We start from the raw sequence: 20,942 nt of genomic DNA, 5'->3' as shown, positions 1-20,942 counted from the left end.
ACGGGGATGACGACGATGTCACCAGTTAAACTCTGTCCTGGACACGTTGGAAATCCTCAAAATGGCTCCAGGAGCCATCTTGATTCCATGCCTGAACCCCCTCGAAGGTTTCCATTTGTCCAACAGTGTCGGTTTGGTTTGTCACCGCCTCTCTCCTGCTCCGCTTTGACTTTTCCAAACTCGCGTTCCCCCGCTGATGAGGTCCCTCAGATACTTGAAAGTCCAGGACCTGCCTCTTGGATTTGGAGCTGCTAATCTTTGACCATAGATGATCCACACAGCTCCTAATTGGCACAACTGAGATTTGTGCTCAGCCAGTTTGGCAGCGACCAGATTGTCGGAGTTGGATTAGTGGGGCTAACGCGGAGATCAGCTCCTGGCCCAGGTCACCTTTGGACCACCCCGATCTGATTCTCCTGCTGTATAATTCCAGTTTCTCATCATGGTTTAGAAAGGTTGGTTGTTGCCGCGACACGCCAGCAAACGACTTTTCCTGCTCTGCTCTTTTAAGGAGATGTGCTGGAATCAGCATGCTGAGCCCACAACATCCCGTCTCACCTGGGAGCCGTGTTGGACCACTGAGGTGTGCTGAGATCCTGCACGCTCCAGGGCGTCCGTGACCTTTGAGTTGCGCCGTTGAGACCCGCCTGTGTTTACGTGTGCGCCGCAGGAAAGAGGACAGAGAGGCGGCGGCGGAACAGAAGGTATGTGCTGCGGTGATTCCGTAGACGCCCTGATGTTGAGAGTGACTTTTCCTTTAACTAGCATGACAATTAGCCCTTTGTGGAGCGGCATCTACATAATGCTTGTCCTCGCCGCTGCCCTTTAACGCGCGCCGTCGTTATGTCCCCGTCGCCATTTACATGCCCCCCTCTGAGGAGCTGGTGGTCGCGCAGCTTCCTGGAGCGACTTTCAAGTCCTCTTCAGGTGGAGCAACTTTAGGAACAATGACAGGAGGGATTATTGACGTTCAGTATGGATACAGAAGCACCACCCTCATCCTGTGAACACCAGCAGAGCCCTCTACCGGAGACAAGCTAAGGGTCATCGTGGTCGCTCACTGTTGGCAGATTTGTCTTGGAAACCATCTTAAACCAGCTCCAACCATCTTCAACCAGCTCCAACCATCTTAAACCATCTCGAACCATCTTAAACCAGCTCCAACCATCTTCAACCAGCTCCAACCATCTTAAACCATCTCCAACCATCTTAAACCAGTTTCAACCATCCTAAACCAGCTCCAACCATCTTAAACCAGCTCCAACCATCTTCAACCAGCTCCAACCATCTTAAACCAGCTCCAACCATCTTAAACCAGTTTCAACCATCTTCACCAGCTCCAACCATCTTAAACCAGCGCCAACCATCTTAAACCAGCTCCAACCATCTTAAACCAGTTTCAACCATCCTAAACCAGCTCCAACCATCTTAAACCAGCTCCAACCATCTTCAACCAGCTCCAACCATCTTAAACCAGCTCCAACCATCTTAAACCAGCTCCAACCATCTTAAACCAGTTTCAACCATCCTAAACCAGCTCCAACCATCTTAAACCAGCTCCAACCATCTTAAACCATCTCGAACCATCTTAAACCAGCTCCAACCATCTTCAACCAGCTCCAACCATCTTAAACCATCTCCAACCATCTTAAACCAGTTTCAACCATCCTAAACCAGCTCCAACCATCCTAAACCAGCTCCAACCATCTTAAACCAGCTCCAACCATCTTAAACCAGCTCCAACCATCTCCAACCATCTTAAACCAGCTCCAACCATCTTAAACCCGCTCCAACCAGCTTCCTGTTTCCACTAAACTGGTTCCAACCTGCCGGTTTGGCCTCCTCCTCCTCCGTTACCCTGAATAACCTCCACCACCCTTGAACAGCGCCGCCTCACATTTTCCCGCCGCTCCTCTGACACGTTTGTGCTTGCGAGGATCCAGCTCGACGAGAAACTAAACCTTCACTTTGTTGTGCGAAGAGAAACAAGGTGAGTGCGTTTCCCCTCGCGCGGCGTCGCCGGTCTGACTCCAGAAACGCGTCGTCTTCCTTTGATATTCAGTTTGGCGTTTAAGAGGCGGCGCGGCGCCGCTTCACAGCCTCCCTCAGAAATAGTTCATGTTTGGTTGCTCCCACGCACACACCAGCAACGGCGTCTCCCTCAAGATGGAGAGAGATCTGATATCGCTGCAATCCCGCGCCGCTTAAAATATGGCAAAGCCTTCTATTTTGCTTCTGAGAGACGCCGGGCGTGCACGTGCGCGCGCGCGTGGGGATGATGCATCGGCTCTGACACTTTGACAGATGAGCAGCTTTAGAGCGCTGGAACGGCCTCGGCAGAGTGGGAGCGTGTTTGTGTGCGTGGCTGCGAGGTGGCTAAACGTGCGGGTCGCTTTCAAACCTCCTTATTGGTGCACCGGGATGAGGGGGCGCGTGGGCGGGGCCCGGGGGCGCGTGGGCGGGGCCCAGGGACGCGTGGGCGGGGCACGGCCTCGACGCCGACGGGAGGAAAAAGGGACTTTACCTTTTTGACTTTAACCTTGATAAACAGCGAGCGAAATGTCGTCCATCTTCATCGGCGTCCTAATCACATCCGTCATTTCCAATGTTTTAGTTATTTATTTGAGCGTCTCCAGTATTGGAGAAAAGTCCTTGGCAATAACGAAGCATCTCACGCCTGATTTAAAATCCTTACGCCGTATTTAGGAGGTTTGATTTGTGTGTTTATCGTGAGATGAGCAGCTTCTCCAGTTCTGTCTATCTGGAATTTAGGCTCTTTCGCTCTCAGTCGATGCTAACAAACTCATCACAAGGAGGTCCGTTAGCAGACGAGCTAGCTTCAGGTGTTGTCCACCTGCCTGAGAACTGAAGAAGCTTCTGTTAGCAAATGACTGCGTTAGCGTGGAGGTCACAGATGATTGTGTTCATGTATCTGAATTAGCATGGCTGCTCAGGGATTTTGGAGATTTAACGGCGATTGTTCTGCTGAAGGCTCCACCCTCAAACTTTATTGCCTTCTCAGTGAAAAGGTCACTTTTTACAACCTTCACCAGTTTCATTTCCTTCATCCTGAGACTTTTTCTCATGTCCCAAAGACACAAACAATAAGACTTTTGGGGTTTTGATTAGATAGCTTGCTTGGACCGCCGGTGCCGTATTCTGTCACAGCGACGTGTGTGGAGACGTTCGTTTAGTCGCCGCGTGAACGTGCGCTTCTGCGCGTGTGGGACTGAAGGCATCACGGCAAACGTTGGGTCTGAGGTTTTGACCCAGACGTTCTTCAAATTTCCCCCAACATCCAATGATAATTCTCTCTTTGCTAATCGGCTAACGACACATTCTTGACATGTTTGGTCATGTTTTACAATCAAAACAGAGAAAATGTAACCACATCTACCCTTTAAACACAGAACATTAATGAAAGTGATTTGTTAGCATACATGTAGCTGTTTTGTAGCTAACCCTAATCGGTATTCTGATGTCAGGTTAGCGTAGCCGCTTGTGTGGAATCACCAGTTCTAGCAAAGCCTCCAGGCAACTGCTAGCTCCTCAGATTATAACTAGCTGCTTATTTAAATGAGTAAAACATGTTGTTTTGCAGTTTTCTCGCCTCGGTGGATAAAATCTTTGCACGTTTTCAGCTGCTTGATAAATAAAAAGTTAATACTCGACTCTGCTGCCCTCGCGGTCCTTCCGCCGCCGTCTGGCACCATTACCCCCCGAGTGATTAATGAGCGTCACAAATGCTCATCATTTGCATCAAAAGACGGGGGACAGATTTCAGCAGCGTTCCGCACCGTCGCCTCGGTGATGAGAGGTGGTTACAGGTGGGGGCCTGTTGATCCGCCGACACAGGAGCGATGAGGACGGCAGGAATACTGATGACGTCTGAGCCACGTGGATCCAGGAAGTCTCTGCACACATGCGACAGATGTGCACATGTGTGCAATACCATTATGAGTTTTGCTATAAATCATCTTTCTTTCCTTCTTAAACCCCGATATTGTGAGAAAGAGCAGAATTAAGGCCCCAGAACAGCAGAATTCCAGCAGAATTCACACTCAGAGGCCTGTTTTCCAAACGATAACTGGAACTCCCCCTAGTGGCGCCCAGAAGAACAGCAGCCAATTACCCCGGCAGGGATGCGTGTTCGCGTTGGAGGCTCCTCAAACACACCATATATGCGTAAATATTGTGACATAAGAATAAGAATGCGTGTGTGTGCGCGCGTGTGTGATGAAAGACAAAAATCGGTCTCGTTTAAAGTGGTTTCTGTCATCAAATGAGAACCTCCTGTTTCATTTCAAGCCCTTCGTTACTGCTTCATTTTCATCTTATCACAGTTATTATTGTGAAATTGGCTCCTCGCGCGCCGCCCGCGCGTCCCGTCGCCTCCATTTCCCTTTTGCACAATCGCCAGATCGTCCAATGATGTTCCATCTTCATTTCCAGCAGGCGGGTTGATATTTCCCGTCTTCCCGCGCAGAAACGCTCGCTGCAGCGTCACGCAGCGAATATGTCAATTATCCCTGATGGTGGACGCGCACGGGTGCCTCGGCCCTCGCGGCGGGGTGGGGGGGTTGGGGGGGGGGGGGGTGCCCGGTTGGGTCATATCATCTCCCTGGTGGGCGGTTGGGTAGCGAGAGCTCAGACATTGGTTACGCTGAGATGATCGGCAGAGCTGGCGTGATGGAGGCGAAGGTAATCTAGACCTCTAACAGGTATGACAGAAGCGTGTGTGTGTGTGTGTGTGTGTGTGTGTGTGTGTGTGTGTGCATCCACCGAAGGAAAGGTTAGTTTACCATAATCCAGCAGCACGTGTGGTTCCTGTAGGTCGGCTCCTGGAGGCTCCGGTCCGTATATCTCAGCACAGATCTCCGGGTTGAGGCCGCCGCGGCCGTTCTCCGAGGAGCGTCTGAGCGGGGATGGGATCGCTCCCTCGGAACGATGCGAAGGACCTTGTGAAAAGATACGGCGAACCCGGGGCCCGTCCCCGCCTCCCCTCCCCCTCCCGCCTCCCCTCCGTCCGTTAGATGGAGCGCCTCCCTCGCCCGCAGGAAGCGGCGGAGGCCGTCTCGATAGCATCCACCATCTATTTTATTTTTTCTTATTCTTATTTTTCAATTTGGCGGCGAGGGAAAGGTCAGGATTAGTTATCGACGCGGCTGTGTCTAAGCCACAGACGGGGAACCACCACCCCTAAAGCCATTTTCCTCAGTCCCAGTGCTCGTGTCCAGGTGTGTGTGTGTGTGTGTGTGTGTGTGTGTGTGTGTGTGTGTGTGCGTGCACGCTGCAGCATGTGAGAGGCGTGGATTCACTTAAGGGACAGTAAACCTGACACCTTTGTGGATTTGTTTGCAGATTCCTAACAAAAACCTCCAGATCAGACTGAGATCAGCTGGATCTCATGATGGATGAACCCCTGACATAAGTGACCACGACCTTCATCCCAGATTTATGGTCCCCGACCTTTGCTCACACGCGTGTGCACGTGAGAAGCAGCGCCGCGCGGCGCCCCGGAGATCGGTGGATCCTTTGTCTTTCCTCTCGGTGAAACCGAGACCGCGCGCGAGCAGCGCGGCGTCGCGGCAGCGTTTAGAGTCGCGTCATCATTAGCATTCCGAACTTATCCCGGCGGAGTGGATCTCCACTGCTTGTTGGGTACAATTTCAATCAGCCCGTCAGCTCGGTGACTGGCTTCAGCCGCGGCTCTGTAATCGGCAAAGTCCTGCTCCCTGGACTGATTGCGTCCCGCCCTCCTGTAGCATCCGACTTTCCTTCCCATCCATTCCCAACCCAGCAGTGGTTCCCGCTGTGAAAGGCTGCTGTCTCACACTCCCAGACCTGTGAAATGATGATGGAAGAGCATCAGTCCCTCAGCCATCAGTCTTTATCGCCGGTGTTCGCCCTCCTCCCTCCTCCACCCCCCCGACTCCCATATGCTCGCCTGAACTCCGGTCGTGGTCACTCTGACGATGACAGATGTTTCTGCTCAGGCGGGGCCGGAGACCCCCCTCCCAAAGTCATCCCGGCGTGGGCCGGGTCCGCCGACGAGGCCCCCTCGGGTCAGAGGTCAGGAGGAACCGCAGAAAAGGGTTTTGGGGAGTTTAAAGCAATCTTCGCTGTTTCCCTCTGCTCCTCTTTCCTGTCATCAATGCGTTTCCTGCCGCGCGTTGCGTTGTTTAGCGGATGCTAACCCACCCTCCAAATCATTATCTCGGCCAGACTGAACAGCCGCCGTATCGCTGCCGCTCATCAAGGCGTCTCGTCTATGAACCAAAAAAAGAGTTTTGAGCGAGGGGAGATATGCAAGAACGATTAGCCGCTTGAAAATTTGATGCTATCTGTCAGCAATTGGTTTTCCCTAATCTCTCCGTCGCTGCGAGATCTTTAAAAGACATTAGCCGCATACTGTAAGAAATAAATCAAACAAATGGATTAGCGGAGCTAAACAGTTGTCAGCGGTCTCACTGGGCCATACGAAGACAGATCTGGCTCTTATGGAGGCAATCAGGTATAGAAGTTATCATAACAGAAATTAGCAGCCAGAGCCATTTTTTATTCTGCAACCCAAGGCTACGTTAGCATGAAAAAGTAATGGCCGAGTTTATTATTCAAATATACTGACTTATGTGCAGGCTGCTGCTGTATTTTAAGTACACACACACACACGCGCGCACGCACGCACACACACGCACGTTAAAATTGCATAGATTAATGTGCTGCTGCATATTGAGATAAGGTGGGGCAGGGTAATATTTGCAGGATGTCATTAATGTTCAATGCCCTTTTACCCCCCTTGGCACAGGAAGAGAGCGGCGATGGCGGCGTGAGGACGTATACATTTCACAGACGCTCAGCTGACGCGCCACGGAGTGTTTCCTCCGCGGTATGTCTCCGACATGAAGAGCGCGTGTTTGCAGGTCACTTTATACGCCCGAGGACCGTCTGCCAGCTTAGATAAGGTAACGCCACCCTCTTCTCGGGGTCAGGGGTCAACAGAGACATGGTCGATATTTGTCGATGGAGCCGCTCTTTGGTGCGCTCCGGCTCATGTCGTTCCCTTTCCGGCATTTAATGATTCAATTAAACGATTTTAAAATTACAATTAAGGCTCATTTACTGAGTCACGTTGTTTTTACAAATGTTAGCATAGCGGCGCTAACGTATTCTACCTTTAAAAGTTAAACCTCTTTAATTTTACAAGCGTAGCTGCCGGCTCCGCCATCGCGGTTAACTGTGTTTTCATTCTCACCTTCAGCAAACGAGCGTCAGAACAGCAAGAACAAACCTTTTTGGCTGAAGGGGCTCATTAGTAGCGCCTCCCAGTCTGTTCTCTGCTCCTCATCACCGCAGTTTAGAACAAGAATAAACGAACTCTTCATCAATTAGCAACTTCCTCTTGAGCACAGCTTCCTTCTGTCCTTTTTTTTTGCTGCTATCAGAAACAAAAGTGGAGTTCCATAGCATCAAACTTGGTCGGCAGAAGATAACTTTGCTTTTTTTGGGAGGGGGGTAACGACCCTCGACCTGCCGAAACCGGAGCGGGGTCGCGCGTCGCGCCCTGAATGTGGCCGCGGTCCGGACTCCTCTGCGGTTGTTCCTTGAGAGTTTAACGGCTCTACCCGAAAATGTCATTACTGTAAAACTGGGCCCACGTGGAGCCGGGGAAGGCAGAGGCGCAGCGAGCCAAAAGGCCATTAAAATCTGCGATCATTTATTTCCACTCCCTCATCTAATCCATCTCTCTGGGGAATGGTTCTGTCCTTATCCACCCAAGGCTACCAATCTATTCTCCTGTCTGTCTCCATGCATCAGAATGAACCTGGGAAGGCGTCAGACATGCTCCCTTTCTTCCCCCCTTCCTCTTCCTCTGTTCCCCTCTACCCCGTCCTCCTGATTTGTTTCTTTTTATCTCCTCCGCTGCTGTCTGCTGATTGCTGCCGTTGTCTTTCCCTCCTCACCTTTACCCCCCCCCCCCCCCGCCCCCGCCAACCCCCCCCCCCCCCCCCAGCCCTGTCAGAAACATCCGCGTGGATCCGATTCAAATCATATCCGGGAGAGAGAGAGAGAGAGGAACAACAAGACGTTGTCAATGGCAATTTAATCCGCGGAGAGCGAGGTGTACCGGAGAGCAAGGTGTACGTAATGCGGCTCGTGTTCCAGGGATCCGTCTGATTGCATTTGGATTTGTGCAGATCTGGTTGCCGCTTAGAGAAAAAAGGAAATGAACCGCAGACGGGTCGCTCGTTTTTTTCCCCCTTGTGTAGTTTGCTTTCAGAGGGTCTTTGTCTTGGTCGGGTTTAACATGCGGACGCGGTCACGAGTGGCCAGAGGCGGTTCTGTGTCCCGGTCCGGTCCAACGAATGAACTCGGCTTGTTATTTAAAATCGGATGGGACTTTTATAAAGTGGTTCTTTGTGGCGAGGTGCAGCGAAGGTGGGTGAACGGGACCAAATCTCCCTCGGAACTGGGTCAAAATAAGTCGTAAAGTAACTCAACTCTCACGAAGGTACCGGAGTGAGCCGGTGGAGCTAGCCTAGTTTGGTCGGACAAGTGACAACATTGTGGTGGAGGCCATTAACGCCCAGCATTTGTCATCATTCAGGTCACAGCTGGTGGGCTTTGGAGGTCCTCCCACACCCGTGTCACTCTCTCAACGGCCAACCTTCAAAAGCAGCCCAGAAAATCCAGGACCGACGCTCCGAGGCTGCTAAAAGTCACGGAGAGTCTTGTAGATGGGGGTCGGACGGGCGGACGTAGATTTGTGCATTTGTTTCGGAGAGATGAGCGGGAGGCGGCTCCTCGTTCTCTGCCCCTCTAATCACAAAGAGCGAGGGAATGAAACGCAGCGCCTGGAATCAAGGTCCAAATCCCCATCAGGCTGGCTCCCCAAGGTTAGGCACACCATCACGCTGTCAGGGCAGGAAATAAAAACTCCTGTCTGCCTCACCCTCCTGACACAAACGCCTTCTCCTAATGGCTTCCACAAAGTTCCACTAAACATCCGGTGAATATTTATAGACCATTAATAACCTACGTGTAAACCGCTAGTGTCACCAACCGGGCAGAGCGGATGATGTGGAATCATGGCCGGGGCATTAATATCGCCTCGGCGAGATAAATGGGCGTTGTTGTCTCGGAACCGTGTGCACGTGGGATGCGTTGCCAGGGATCCCAGACGGCGAGGTCCCTGATCTGGACCCGACCGAATTCCTCTGACATAACCGGCGGAATCCCGTGACAAACTGCCGCCATTTGGCCGCTTTTCCTTTCGCCACCGTCGGCGAGCTCCCGCAATTATCCTTAGAAAGGGTCCGAGGTTCTGGAACGCCGTGCCAGTTCGTTAGGGGGAGTTGGGAGGGCACCGGCCCGATGTAAAATATGTACAGTCGGGCAAGTAATTAGATTAATAAAGCCCAAATGAGCTCCGGGCCGGCAAGCGAAACCCAAAATCCCTCATCCTCCGAGAGTCTGCAGTGATACGCAAGTTTAAATGGAGCCTGAAAAAAAAAGTTTCTGTGCTCATTTCTCCTCCCAGCAGACGTGTGGTGAACACGGCTCTTCCGGAGGAGCAGGAGGAGATGATCTGAAGGAGCAATAATGAAGCCGAATCCGTAAAGAGAACAAAAAGCAATGAGACGAGGAAAAAAAGCCCTTTCAGATGACTTTTGTTCAGTCTCTCCCTGCACAAATTTCATATCAGATTTTGTTTGATTTGGGCATTAAGATATGGATTCCTGTCTTTGTTAAAACTTTTATCATTAAAATGCTAATCTTTAGCCTTCAAGCACAATGACTGCGCAACATCACAGCAATGAAGCCTCGACAAGAGAGTCCGCTTCAGTCCGGATCAGCTCGGAACGGGACCCCCGTCTGGGTCATCAATGCAAGCAAATACGTCGCCCCCTGGTGGCCGTTGTTGTGAGACGTTTTATCTGGATACGTTTTGAGTGGCTCCGTTATTTACGAAGGAGCGGCAGGAGACGAATCGGCCGTGCTAGCAAATGCTACCACGCCTGGCAACATGACCGATGGCGTCAGTCTGTCTTCGAAAAGCTCGCCATTGAATTAGGCCAACTGTCGTTATATCACCGGAGACGGCGAGTATAACGAACCATTTCACCTCCATTAAGCCTGAAAATTGGTCGTGGGGTCTTTTTATTGTCCAACTCTCGCCACTTTTTGGGTGGCGGCTTCAGATTTTCGATGACTCGCACTTTTTAATTTGCCTCATTTCTGCGCGCCTGCTTTGATGGCGCAAGTTGAAATTGGGGTTACGATCTGGTCAGACGTGCGAGGCCAGCTGGAATTGTACTTTTTGAAGAAGAATATTGTTTGTTCCGCCCCGACAGAAGGCGGCCCCCATCCTCGAGCGGAGAAGGACGGGACACGTGGAGCTTTAGGAGGCATTAGAAACATGAAAGTGCTGTAGGAGGGCCTCAACTCCTCAGGGGTCCTTCACAAATGCAAAACAATACAGCAGAGGCGCGCGTGCGTGGAGCGCCGTGGCGGGGGGTGGGGGCTATAATCAAAGGCACCTCATGCTTCAGCTCGTTTCCCTTCCCTTTTCCCCCTCCTCCTTCACTGACCTGACATGGATTAATTACAGCCCTGCACAATTTACACCCTGCTGGAACTGTGGCAGAGAATAAAGAATGGTTGAAATGTGAGCCCGCTGACAGGACGTTAGAATGCTGAATTGCCCCGTGCTGCACCTCTATTGCCTTTGCAGGGGCCGTGTTTACGAGGCCCGGCGCGGAGGTGAGCTCCCGGAGCCTGGAAGTGACAAAATGTGCTCACTTAGATGGAGACAGCCTGGCATGTTTTATATACTCCAGAGGGCCTGTTCCATTTCTGGCCTTCACGTGTGGCAACTTGATCAGATCAACCTTATCTTGAAATTGCAGCGCAGCCGTTCCCACGGCAGCATGCACGTTGTTTCTGGGGACCGATAGCGAGCGCGCTGCGTGCGAGGCGCGTGCACCGTGAGGCGTGCGTGTTGGGAGGAGGCCTGGCGCTGCCAAGGAGGTGTCAGCAACAACTGGCGACGGCGGGCGGCGTGCCAGAGCGCTTGGCCGTCCTGCCTGTCAATGGTGCCTTTGTCAAAGGTGGCGGTGAGGACACTTGAGAGGGCCACAATTAACGCCCCCTAAAATTAGAACCCATGACCCCGGGCATCTGGTCCGGAATGGAAGCCCTCCTGCCTCTTTGTCTTGTGTACCGCTGTTTGTTCCGGATATTATAAAATATTCCCATAATAACCTCGGGTTTGAGCTCTGAAACCCAGATAAATACCAATTTGAAGATTAAATCAGCAGAAAAGTGTTTCCTCCCCTTGGTTTTTGAAGACCGGGGAGCTCATTGTCGCGGGTTTTTTAGGTTTCGGCCTGAATGGAGGCTCCTCGGGGGGTCGAACACGTTTCCTTCCCTTTCCGCACGTAAAAAAACCAAAAACGCGTTTCAAAATTCCTCCACCGACGAGGCAGCTTTTCCAGAAGGGTGCACAGGAGGCTGTGAACGGGGGCGACGCTGATGTCAGAGCACAGTCGCCAGGTTAACTGGTCGGGAGCCGGCGAGACCGAGGAAACAGTTTTAGCTGTAAGTGAGCGCGGGATCGATGCACTAAAACGCAGGGTCGAAGGTCAGGCTGCTCAGAGGCTCCTCAGGGATTCCCTATGACAGCCACCAGGATGAGCTCAACCCCCCCATCCCCCCCCTTCACACACTCCGTAGCTGCTCATCCAGAGCAGAGACGCCACTCGTGCACACCTCACTCGGAGCCAATCTGGCTTTAATTGTGCATGAAGTGTAAATACACTGAGAGGGTTCCTTCTAATTGGCTATTGAACCAAGAAAGACCTGTGTGTCACGTCAGGCTGCTGGGTCCTGGTCATAAACCTTTCATGAACCCGCCCTCTTTACCCTCTGTCGTGCAGTTATACCCCTCGGTCGGACCTAAAGCGCTCTAGAGTCCCGGTGGGAGCTTCCCATTTCGCTGCCTTTTCCCATTCCGCTGCCTTTTCACCTGGATGGAGAGCGGCGGGAATGTGGAACAGGAGAAAATGGCAACGGGACGACAGAGAGACCATTACAGGAGCTATCAAGCTACCGGCTGGAGTGCAGTTGGACCTTCCTGTGCACTGGAATATGAACACTCTGCTAATTAAGGATCTCATCGTTAGGCAGTAGCTCATCACTGGGAGTGAACTGGAAATGCCTGATATCATTTTAATGGGGTGTTCAGCTCAGCAAACACGTGTCCTCAGCGGCGGACTGCTGTTCCTGGCCGTAAAACCTCACGCAACCGGGCGTCTTCCTCTGATCTTACCCGACTTCCCACTTCAAGTTGCCACATTCGTTCCCCGGCTCTCATCCTCCACCTTTAGCACATGATTATATTAAAGTCAATCAAAGCAGGGAAACAAACGAAACGCTCTCCAGATTGAAATGAGGGGGGGGGGGGTCCCCCCCCGCCACGCATTCAAATTGGTCGACACAAATTGACAAGCTACTGTCAGGCATGTCTGCGGGATGAGCAGAGCCGGGGGTGTTGTTGGTGCGCTCGGCGCCGCGGCATATTTTGTCCACGGCCCATCACCTTGTTGTTCCCAACGCGGCGCCGCTCACAGCCCGATGTGATTGGAGATTTTATCCCCCGTTTTGACGTCGTGGCCGACAGGTCTCTGGCGGAGTGATATCGCTCAACAACCACGCCGTGTTTTATGTCACGGCTTTCCCAGCGTATGATTACGATTCTAATAAATCGGGCGTCCTATTTTACCCCTGAACCAGTTAAATGCATTGGAAAACACCTTCTTCCAGTTGGTTAGTGTCTCTCCCCTGCAGGCGGACTCTATTTTGCCCAGGATCATCAAACAGGAAAGAAAAATGACCAGTGTGCTTTCCTTATTCCCCCGAGGAGTGAATCCTACACAGAGGGACGTGGCTATTACTTATCATAATCAAAAAGTGCTTGTTTGGTGATAATAAGGGTCTGGGATAGAAATTTCAGCTCAGGGGGTGGGGGGTGGGGTACCTGGAGTAGCAAAGGAGGAATCCTTCCTCTGCTTAGCCAAGCAGTTTCCGCCTCTCCTTTCTTTCTGGGTCTTCCATAAGACCCGGCTTAGCCCAGAAACAGAGGGAGATAGCAAAAGTCTGTTATTAGCCGTGGTTAGAGGAATTAAAGAAGATAAAGAACAGACAATGCCCCCAAATGTGCTTACTGCGCAAGAGACTATTTTCTGATAACGTCAAGGTAAACATGAAAGGAACGTGGGTCCGGACTGCCGAGCCGAGGACGTGGACGGGCTTAGATCTGCTGAACCTCACCGTGGTGCGTTCAGGGTCTTCCGGCGATACTCGCCCCGAAGGGAAAGTTACTCATTCATTTCGATCTACCTATTTCTCCTCCTTTTGCAGGGGGCTGGAGGGGGGGGGGAGGCAATCTCCCCAGGGGAAAACAGGACAGCTCACAATTCCGAATGAATCATAACTCCTGTCATGCTACACGGGGAGAAAGTTCACACCATACATAAATTTGGGGTCATGTGTTACAGCTCCAGCAGGGGTCACGCGCGATAATAGCCTGGCTGCTATGCGGCGGTAGCGGGCCTTATCTGGAAAAGTTCTCCGTAGTACTGCGAGCTTTTCCTCGCCACCCTCTGCAGGCGGTTCACGTCCTCTTGTTTGTTTTATCTATCGCCATTCAGCGATTTGCGTTTGACACTGGGTTCATGACCACTTCAGTTCTCCTCCCACTATCTGACAGTTCCGTCGCTCACATCCCCCTAATATATTCGGAGGAGAGTCAGAATGCAACGTTGAGGGAAATGCACATCTGACTGCGAGGCCTTTTCCCGATGAATTGGGCCACGGTGGATACCTCAGCTTTATCAAAGGATGGTCTCTGTCTCACTGGTATGATTAATCGGGTGTGGGGGGGGGGGGGGTCGGGGGGCTTACTGTTAATGTATAAAGTCTCTGCAAATCACTGGAGGGCTCATGATATCAAGTGTTGGTTCACTCCGCTGATGAGATGAGACCCCTGCAAAATGGGGTCACGCTCGCCAGCTTTCGGGGTGGTGAGATTCAGCGCGCAACGATGCACGAAAGCATCCAAACAAGACGTTTCTCCTGGAAATCAGCAAAGATGGAAGCGGCTCTCAGATCGGCGCTGACAGAAATACCCTCCTTGCTGGAAGCATTTCCTGGGTCTCTCCTCTGAAGCTCTACCTGCGGGATGGAGGCGAGAGAGGGAGGGAGGGAGAAAAATGGAGCGAAAGAAATAAATATCTGTTTTAAAAATAGCTTCCCGGCACGGCAAAGAGAAATTTGAAGATATTATCCTCAAAGGCTGCTGCGAGTGAGGCCGGGAGAAGCGACGGCTGTCCACGGTGAAATATGAAAGGGGAATATTCCCTGACAGCCTATGGCTTTTCCCGATACTGCCAACACCAGCCCACTGGAGTGATCCATAGACTCTTTGTGGAGACTTGTGATATAAATGCTGAGGGCTAGATGTTTAAGATCCTCACCTAGCTGCCGCCTTCCCTCGGCATCCTTTGCCATTGCCTCGCCCGTCACACGGGAGGAATTTGTTATGTTCCCTTTTGTACCGGTGCCTCGGAAACATCAGGACGGCGGACAGGGGGCAAGTCGACTGACTTGTCCTTGTCCCTTTTCAATTTGACAAGGCGAGCAGCCTTGGGGACTTTCTAGTCTATTTTCAAATTGACCATTTATAATCAGTTTTCTAAAGGAGACGGGGAAGGGGCGGCGGAGTCAAAGCAGCCCCGTGTTGTTGTGGAAGGTGTAGAGCTGGGGGTTGGGAGATGATAATACAGCAGCATGTTGTCAGAGGTGTCAGCAGGTAAGATGAATGAAGAATAGCGAGCGGGCGCATTAAAGAGAATGCACAGCGGGGCATTGACCTCTATTCAAAAAGCAAAAAGAGGGGAAAATGGGCAGAAAATAAGGCCACTTTCCCTCCCAGCAAATGAACATTTACAGGCTCTTTGATATACGGGGCGCACCACCTCCGGGTGAACTCGGATCACAGGTAGACGTTGTGGCCACGGTGGCCAGAACCACGGAGAAAGATGATCCGCCCGCTGTTCATCGCTCTGACACCGACGCGGCTGCATATATCAGCACCTACAAGGTCGAGCGGGCTTGGGTGCGGCGAGGGCCCCGGCCCGGGAGACGCTGCGGCATTCTGTCACGCCGCTCGCTCCGGCGGCGCCGCATGATGGCATTTCCATGAGACGGCTCTTCTGAATTATGCAGCCCGGCAGAAGGTTAAGAAGAAAATTCTCTTGCTAGGTGTCGGATTTCTGACCTGAAAGTGCCACTTGTTTTCATCGGAGCTTCTTGTCACGACGCGGAATGTGACGGGGAGGACGCTCAAGCCGGCCCGCCGCTCCCGTTCGCCATTCCACGGCTACCGCCCTCTCTGGAACGTGGCGGTGTCACCTCCACTGCGCCCTCCTCCCATCCCCCCCAAATTAATCCCAATTTGGCCATCAAGTGCGGGCCGTCGGGCAGGGCAGGCGTAACGTCATTGACATTCTGAGGCGCATGAGTTTTGTTTATGTAGCAAAGCTGAGGCAGGGCTTTCTCGCTCATGGGTGTCGGCGAGGCCAGTTTGCATATGACGCCTGATTTGGGAGCTCTTGCATGATTGACTGCTCAGCAGCCTGTGGTTCGGTGGCATTTCAGCAGAGGACGTTTCAGAAAGGATCGTCTCAGGTGTCGGGTCGCCTGGAAGGCGTGGGCAGCAGCAGGAGGTCATTTGTCCGCTGCATCGATCCTACTATGACCCCATCGCTCTCTGTGACTATTGATCCCTCTCCCCAGATCCCTTTATACAATGCCCATTCCACACTGGGGAATTAGAGCCGAGGTGTCAGTGTGGCCTGCCCTCAAAGAAAAGAATGGCAAAATTTCAATAGGACGTCACACGTCACCATTTAAAATAGTCGCAGCGCCGGCCACTTACCTCAGAGGTCACTCCAGGGAGTCCATTTTGGTTATTGGGACTATGGATCCGGGGAAGCAGTCCTTTATAAAGAAGACAATGCTTGGAGGGGAGGATCCGTTACCCATTTGATGGGGGTTCTCTCTAATGTGTGTTGGTGCTTAAACACAGAATACCCTAGCCGAGATGCTTTACTCGGCAGGGCTGCCGTGCCTTTTAGCATGTCACCCAGGGCCATGAATCACCATTACAGTGCCTACATTTTTACCTGGACACCTTTAAAGCCCTTTCATTAGAGTAAAAGGGACTCTCTGGCATCCCGAGACAGGGCGGTGCAAGTGCTATTGAAGGGGTCGCTGGTGTTTGTGTAGGGACGGGTCAGGGATTTGGGTGGTGCGGGTTAATTACAGTAACAACCAGGGCGGCCAAAAAAAGGAAGGGAATGCTGTCGGTGGCGGGGCCGAGCCGCTCTCATTTGTTTCAATAAGGTAAATTGATTCCCATGTCCTCTGATGCCATTTGCATTGCATCCATTTAGCGCGCGCCTCCCATCCGCCTCTCCTCCCACCCCCGTATCCTCTTCCTCCCCCTCCATTCACTGCACGTGCAGAGGGCATGACAACATCAATGAGGACGCATTGATCTTCCCACAGAGGCGACACACCACAACACCGATGCGACACATTTCTATCGCGCGTGTTCGAATTCAACCCAAACTTGGAAATTTGTTTGATCCAGGCTAAAAGCGAGTATCTTGTACTGAGATTAATAGTGCGGCATAACTCATTTTACCGACCTAACGGACAAAAACCAAATCTTCTATCAAACCTGGAGAGATTTGGAGAGTTTAACAATAGCTGTGAGAGTTTTCTGCTTTTATAAATCATAACTTTCCCTTTGATTAGCGCGCCAGTGAATGTGTCCACCAGGTGGTGCTTGTGTGCCCCCCCTGTTGGACGTGCAGTCTCTGTCCCGCACACATGCATGGTCACTGAACGCAGCACCACCCGATGACCTTTAGCCCAGCCCCTCCCTTCAGTGGAACGGGCCGCGCCTCCGCTGCTGCCGCCTTTGGAGCGGTGTCTAATGTTAGCGGCCCACCACGCCGCCGCCATCCGTCAACGTCGGAGCAGATTCAGCAGCTGCCGTCGGGCAGATGAGTGACGACTGGGCTTGTTACCTGAGCCGCTGCATGACAATGGGCCGGCGGCGGCAATAAGCTGACACGCCAGCCACGCTCCAATCAGCACATCTTCACTGTCTATGGTGCAATTAGCTGTCAAGCAGCAACGTGTACACGCGCGCTACGCAACGGGCTCACCTCGGCGCCACATAATTGATTTCCGGGTATGCAAACACCATTTGTCCTGTCGAAATAACGGCGGTCTTCTGACGCTTTATTGACGGTGGACGGGGGGAAACGATGCGGCCGCAGCGTCTCCGTACACTGGGAAACGGAGAGGGTTAATAACGTAGCTAATCCGGTCATTAATGCAGCGCTCCCATAATATTCCCACCTCAGAATGACACTTCAATGGGCTTATTCCTCTCATAATACTAGAACTATATATGCATTACACAGGGAAATTGCTGCCAAAGGTATCGCATCCACCTCCTTGAGTCGGCAGTAAGCAAATCCTATAAATCCCCTTTAATTAGGCCTCATTTAGGCAAATCCTGCCCGCTTGTGAAGAATATAAAAAATACAAATTTCATGTCTTTGGGGAGGTATAAAACGCGGCCATATCAGACTCATTAATAGTTGCTGCTCCTCCCAGTTTTCATGCCCTCTTGCAGCAGTTTGAGATGATTGCAGGACCTGCTGACTGGTTCCCAGCGTCCGCAGCGGAAACCGGCAGATAAAAGCACACCTGGAATTCCATCAGATCTGGCTCCTCGAGCACTTCGAACCAGTCAGGGAGAAGCTACAAAGATTCCGTTAGCGTTGCTCGGGAGCTCCAGCTGTCAGCGGGAGCCTCCCGAAACACCCGAACTTCAAATCCAAATCCCAACACGGCTTTTTTTTTTTTTTTTTTGCTGAAGTACGACTGATTCAATTGGCAAAACGAGCAGCTGATTATGGAATTCTTCCCTGTGTTGCACAACAACTCTCAGGTTTGGACACCAAAGTACGACGATTATGGTAATCCGCCAATGTCAAATCTCTTTTGTGTGTCACCCATTTTTGTTTGCACTCTCGCGACCTCATTAACCTTCCTAATCCTCCACTGGGTTGTCACGATAAAGGGCTTACGGGCGCAGGCCCGCGCACGCCCAAAGACTCACTTTGATGCCACTTCAGAAGCCAAATCCACCTGTTTCCTTCTGCACACCTGAGATTCTCTGCTGAATATGGGCCGAAGCCCCTGAGTCACCCGAGACAATTAGCGCTCTTCCTTAGATCAACACGAGAGGGGGGGTGGCGGCGCTCGGCGGGGGCTCCTCCCGGTGTACGCAGGCGAGGACGCAGGTCTGATTGGTATTAAGTGGCGAGATTAAAAAGCCATCTGAGAAGTCAGGTCAGCTGGTGTTCATTTGAATGCATTACCAGGGTCCGAGGATAGATAATTCTCTCATTAGCGCCGCTCAAACGCCGAGTGACAACGCGGGTGAGAAGGGAGCATGTCGTACAACACTTAGAGTTAATTAGTCTGCGCGCGCTGTTGCTCTGCGCTCTCTTGAAAACGGGCTCAACCTCAGCGGTCTGCAGTTAATCAGCGATGAGCTGCCGACTTCTCCGAAAGAACCACTTGTTGTGTCCGGAAACGCCGGGAAACAGCCGCTCTCCTTGTCCCGGTTCCCGGGTCGCCTGCGTCCGGCCGTTGGTTTGAGGCAGCTAACGACGGATGTCTGGCCTCAGATGAATGCGGCGCCCCTTTGAACCACATGGTGGCGCCAGTCACCTTGGTTTCTGATGTCACGTGACCACGTCGTATCGGATACAGAGATACTGAAGAGATACAGCTAAGAAGCTAGCATTTCCAGCTAACATGTTCAGTTGCTAGTAGAAGCTAACTCATCTCGTGCTAGCTCAACTTAGCTCCTGCCACAGGTGACCAGCATTCTCAGGTGGAATCTTTTGTTAAAATTCTACCACATCGAAGCAGGGGTGATCTAAAAATTGCATATTTTGCAGGTTTCCGACTCCGACAAAGATGATTTGAGGATTCTTTGAAGGGAATCGGTCCGAATGGAAGCTTGGGACGGAGCTGACAGCGCTGCCCCGCTCGGCCGCCGTTATTTTCAGCCGGATACGGCCCACAGGTGAGCACTTCCTGTCTGGGAGCTTCAGAGGACAGGAATGGCTCCCTCCTCCTCTGTTGATGACGGCGTGTTTGCATATCGGGACCGTGAGGTTATATCCACATCATTAGTCTCCCTGCTTGGATCCGGGCCCGATAACCGCACCGGCATCTCGGCTCTGCTCACTTTGGTTCTAACGGTTCTGCAAATGATCTCTTTCGCGGTTCCCTCTCGGGTCCGCTCACACGCCGTCTACTGCTCCCGTAAGGCGCGGCGCTCGGCTCATTGGCTGCCACACACACTCTCCGGGAGGGGTCCTGGGATGCCGCCGGGCTGACCCCGGATCCCTGTCTCTGCGTGTTCCCCCACCCCAAGCTGAGCCGGATGCTCTAGGGGGCTTTCACTTTTAAAGAGGGGGGTCCCTTCCACCCCCTCCACTGTCGCTCTCGAGGGAGTCAGAACTTCAGGAGCCATTAGCAGGGTCATCTGCTCCCACAGGGAGGACTTGAAAGAAAGGATTTGAATTGGCTTCCTCTCCTTTTATTCCCAGCCCATCTCGCCGCTCCGCCGCTCCGTACGGGTTTGTCATAATTCCACTTCCTGTCTTCAAGGCCTGGCGGTATTCAGCGCTCTCAATCTTGGTCTCAGCCGCCAAATTCATCAGTCAAAGACAAGGCCCTTCAAAGAGCTTCCATGTCACGCTTCTTACGCCACTGTTGAAAACGGCGACGGCGGCCGCCTAAAAAAATGCCGGTTCTGCCGTCGCGAAGCATTTATCCGCTTGTATAGAGCGCCGCCGTGCTAACGCGGGGATGTGAAGGAAAATGGCTTCCAGCTGAAAGAGAAATGGGAGGGGGCGGCGAGAAAACTGGTGAAGATGGGGGGATTTCTTCTTCTTCTTCTCTTTTGAATTCCCAGTGAAATATCTGCCGAAGTAGGTCAATGGGATTTAGAAAGTTTGTGCCGTGTTTTTTTTTTTTTCCAGCCTTCTCTTCATTCCCTGTCGATGGAAAAATGAGCAATGCGATTAGGCGAAGCAACGACGACGAGCCGCAGAGAAATAAATGAGACGGACCGAACGGCTGGTTCCGGGTCTCCCGCGGGTCCCGTCCACCGGCCGAGCGACACAAACCCAGAGAGAGAGAGGGGAGTTATTTTCATCCGGAGTTCCTCTGGATACGGAAGTCATTCCGACACACGAGAAGATGCTTCTCCTCTCGCACGCAAGTAAAAAACACCTTATCAGCAGCTAAATGACTTTGTTAATTCATAATAAGTAAATGATCTTTCCCAGTTCCTGAATATTTCATGGTCCCGTCAGAATATAATGAGTAGCCTGAAGTTTGGGCCGAAACAAATGGGCCTCTCTTGGTAATTTGCCTGAATGTTCCTCGGGGTAAATCTGCGCCAGTGGATTTGATTGAATGTTACAATTAAATGTGCTAATTCATTGTCAAAAGCAACTTATCTGCACACATGATATATTTGGCTCTTAATTGGAAAGCACATTCAGAAACGGTTTCTTCAGCCACTTTTCACATCGCCGCCTAATCAGAATAAATTCGACCGCGCCGTAATGAATTGAAGCTGAATATCCGTAGTTGGGCTATTTAAGAGACTCGAGGAGTGAATGATTTAAATGCTAATGAATGTTTTAAGCCCTCCTCTCAACCTGCATTCCTCCCCGGTTCACCCTCAAATGGCTGATTCCAGCATTGAC

General features: G+C 51.8%; 1 long non-coding RNA gene across 2 annotated transcripts in view; it reads left to right on the top strand.

Annotated features, from left to right (window-relative positions):
• Positions 1-20,533, top strand: part of LOC130522946 (uncharacterized) — a 53,234-nt gene extending 32,701 nt beyond the window's left edge. The window contains exons 3-6 of one of the 2 annotated variants that reach the window (XR_008949742.1): positions 512-704; positions 6,809-6,965; positions 19,116-19,243; positions 20,208-20,533. This is a non-coding gene — a long non-coding RNA (uncharacterized LOC130522946). Of the gene's footprint in view, positions 1-511; positions 705-6,808; positions 6,966-7,261; positions 7,483-19,115; positions 19,244-20,207 lie in introns of those variants that run through there. The other variant, XR_008949743.1, reaches the window with a different exon arrangement.
• The last annotated feature ends 409 nt before the right edge of the window (positions 20,534-20,942 follow it).

The sequence above is a fragment of the Takifugu flavidus genome, chromosome 3 (assembly GCF_003711565.1).
Source record: "Takifugu flavidus isolate HTHZ2018 chromosome 3, ASM371156v2, whole genome shotgun sequence".
NCBI classification, from domain to species: domain Eukaryota; kingdom Metazoa; phylum Chordata; class Actinopteri; order Tetraodontiformes; family Tetraodontidae; genus Takifugu; species Takifugu flavidus.
This window is presented reverse-complemented; position numbering and strand designations above follow the sequence as displayed.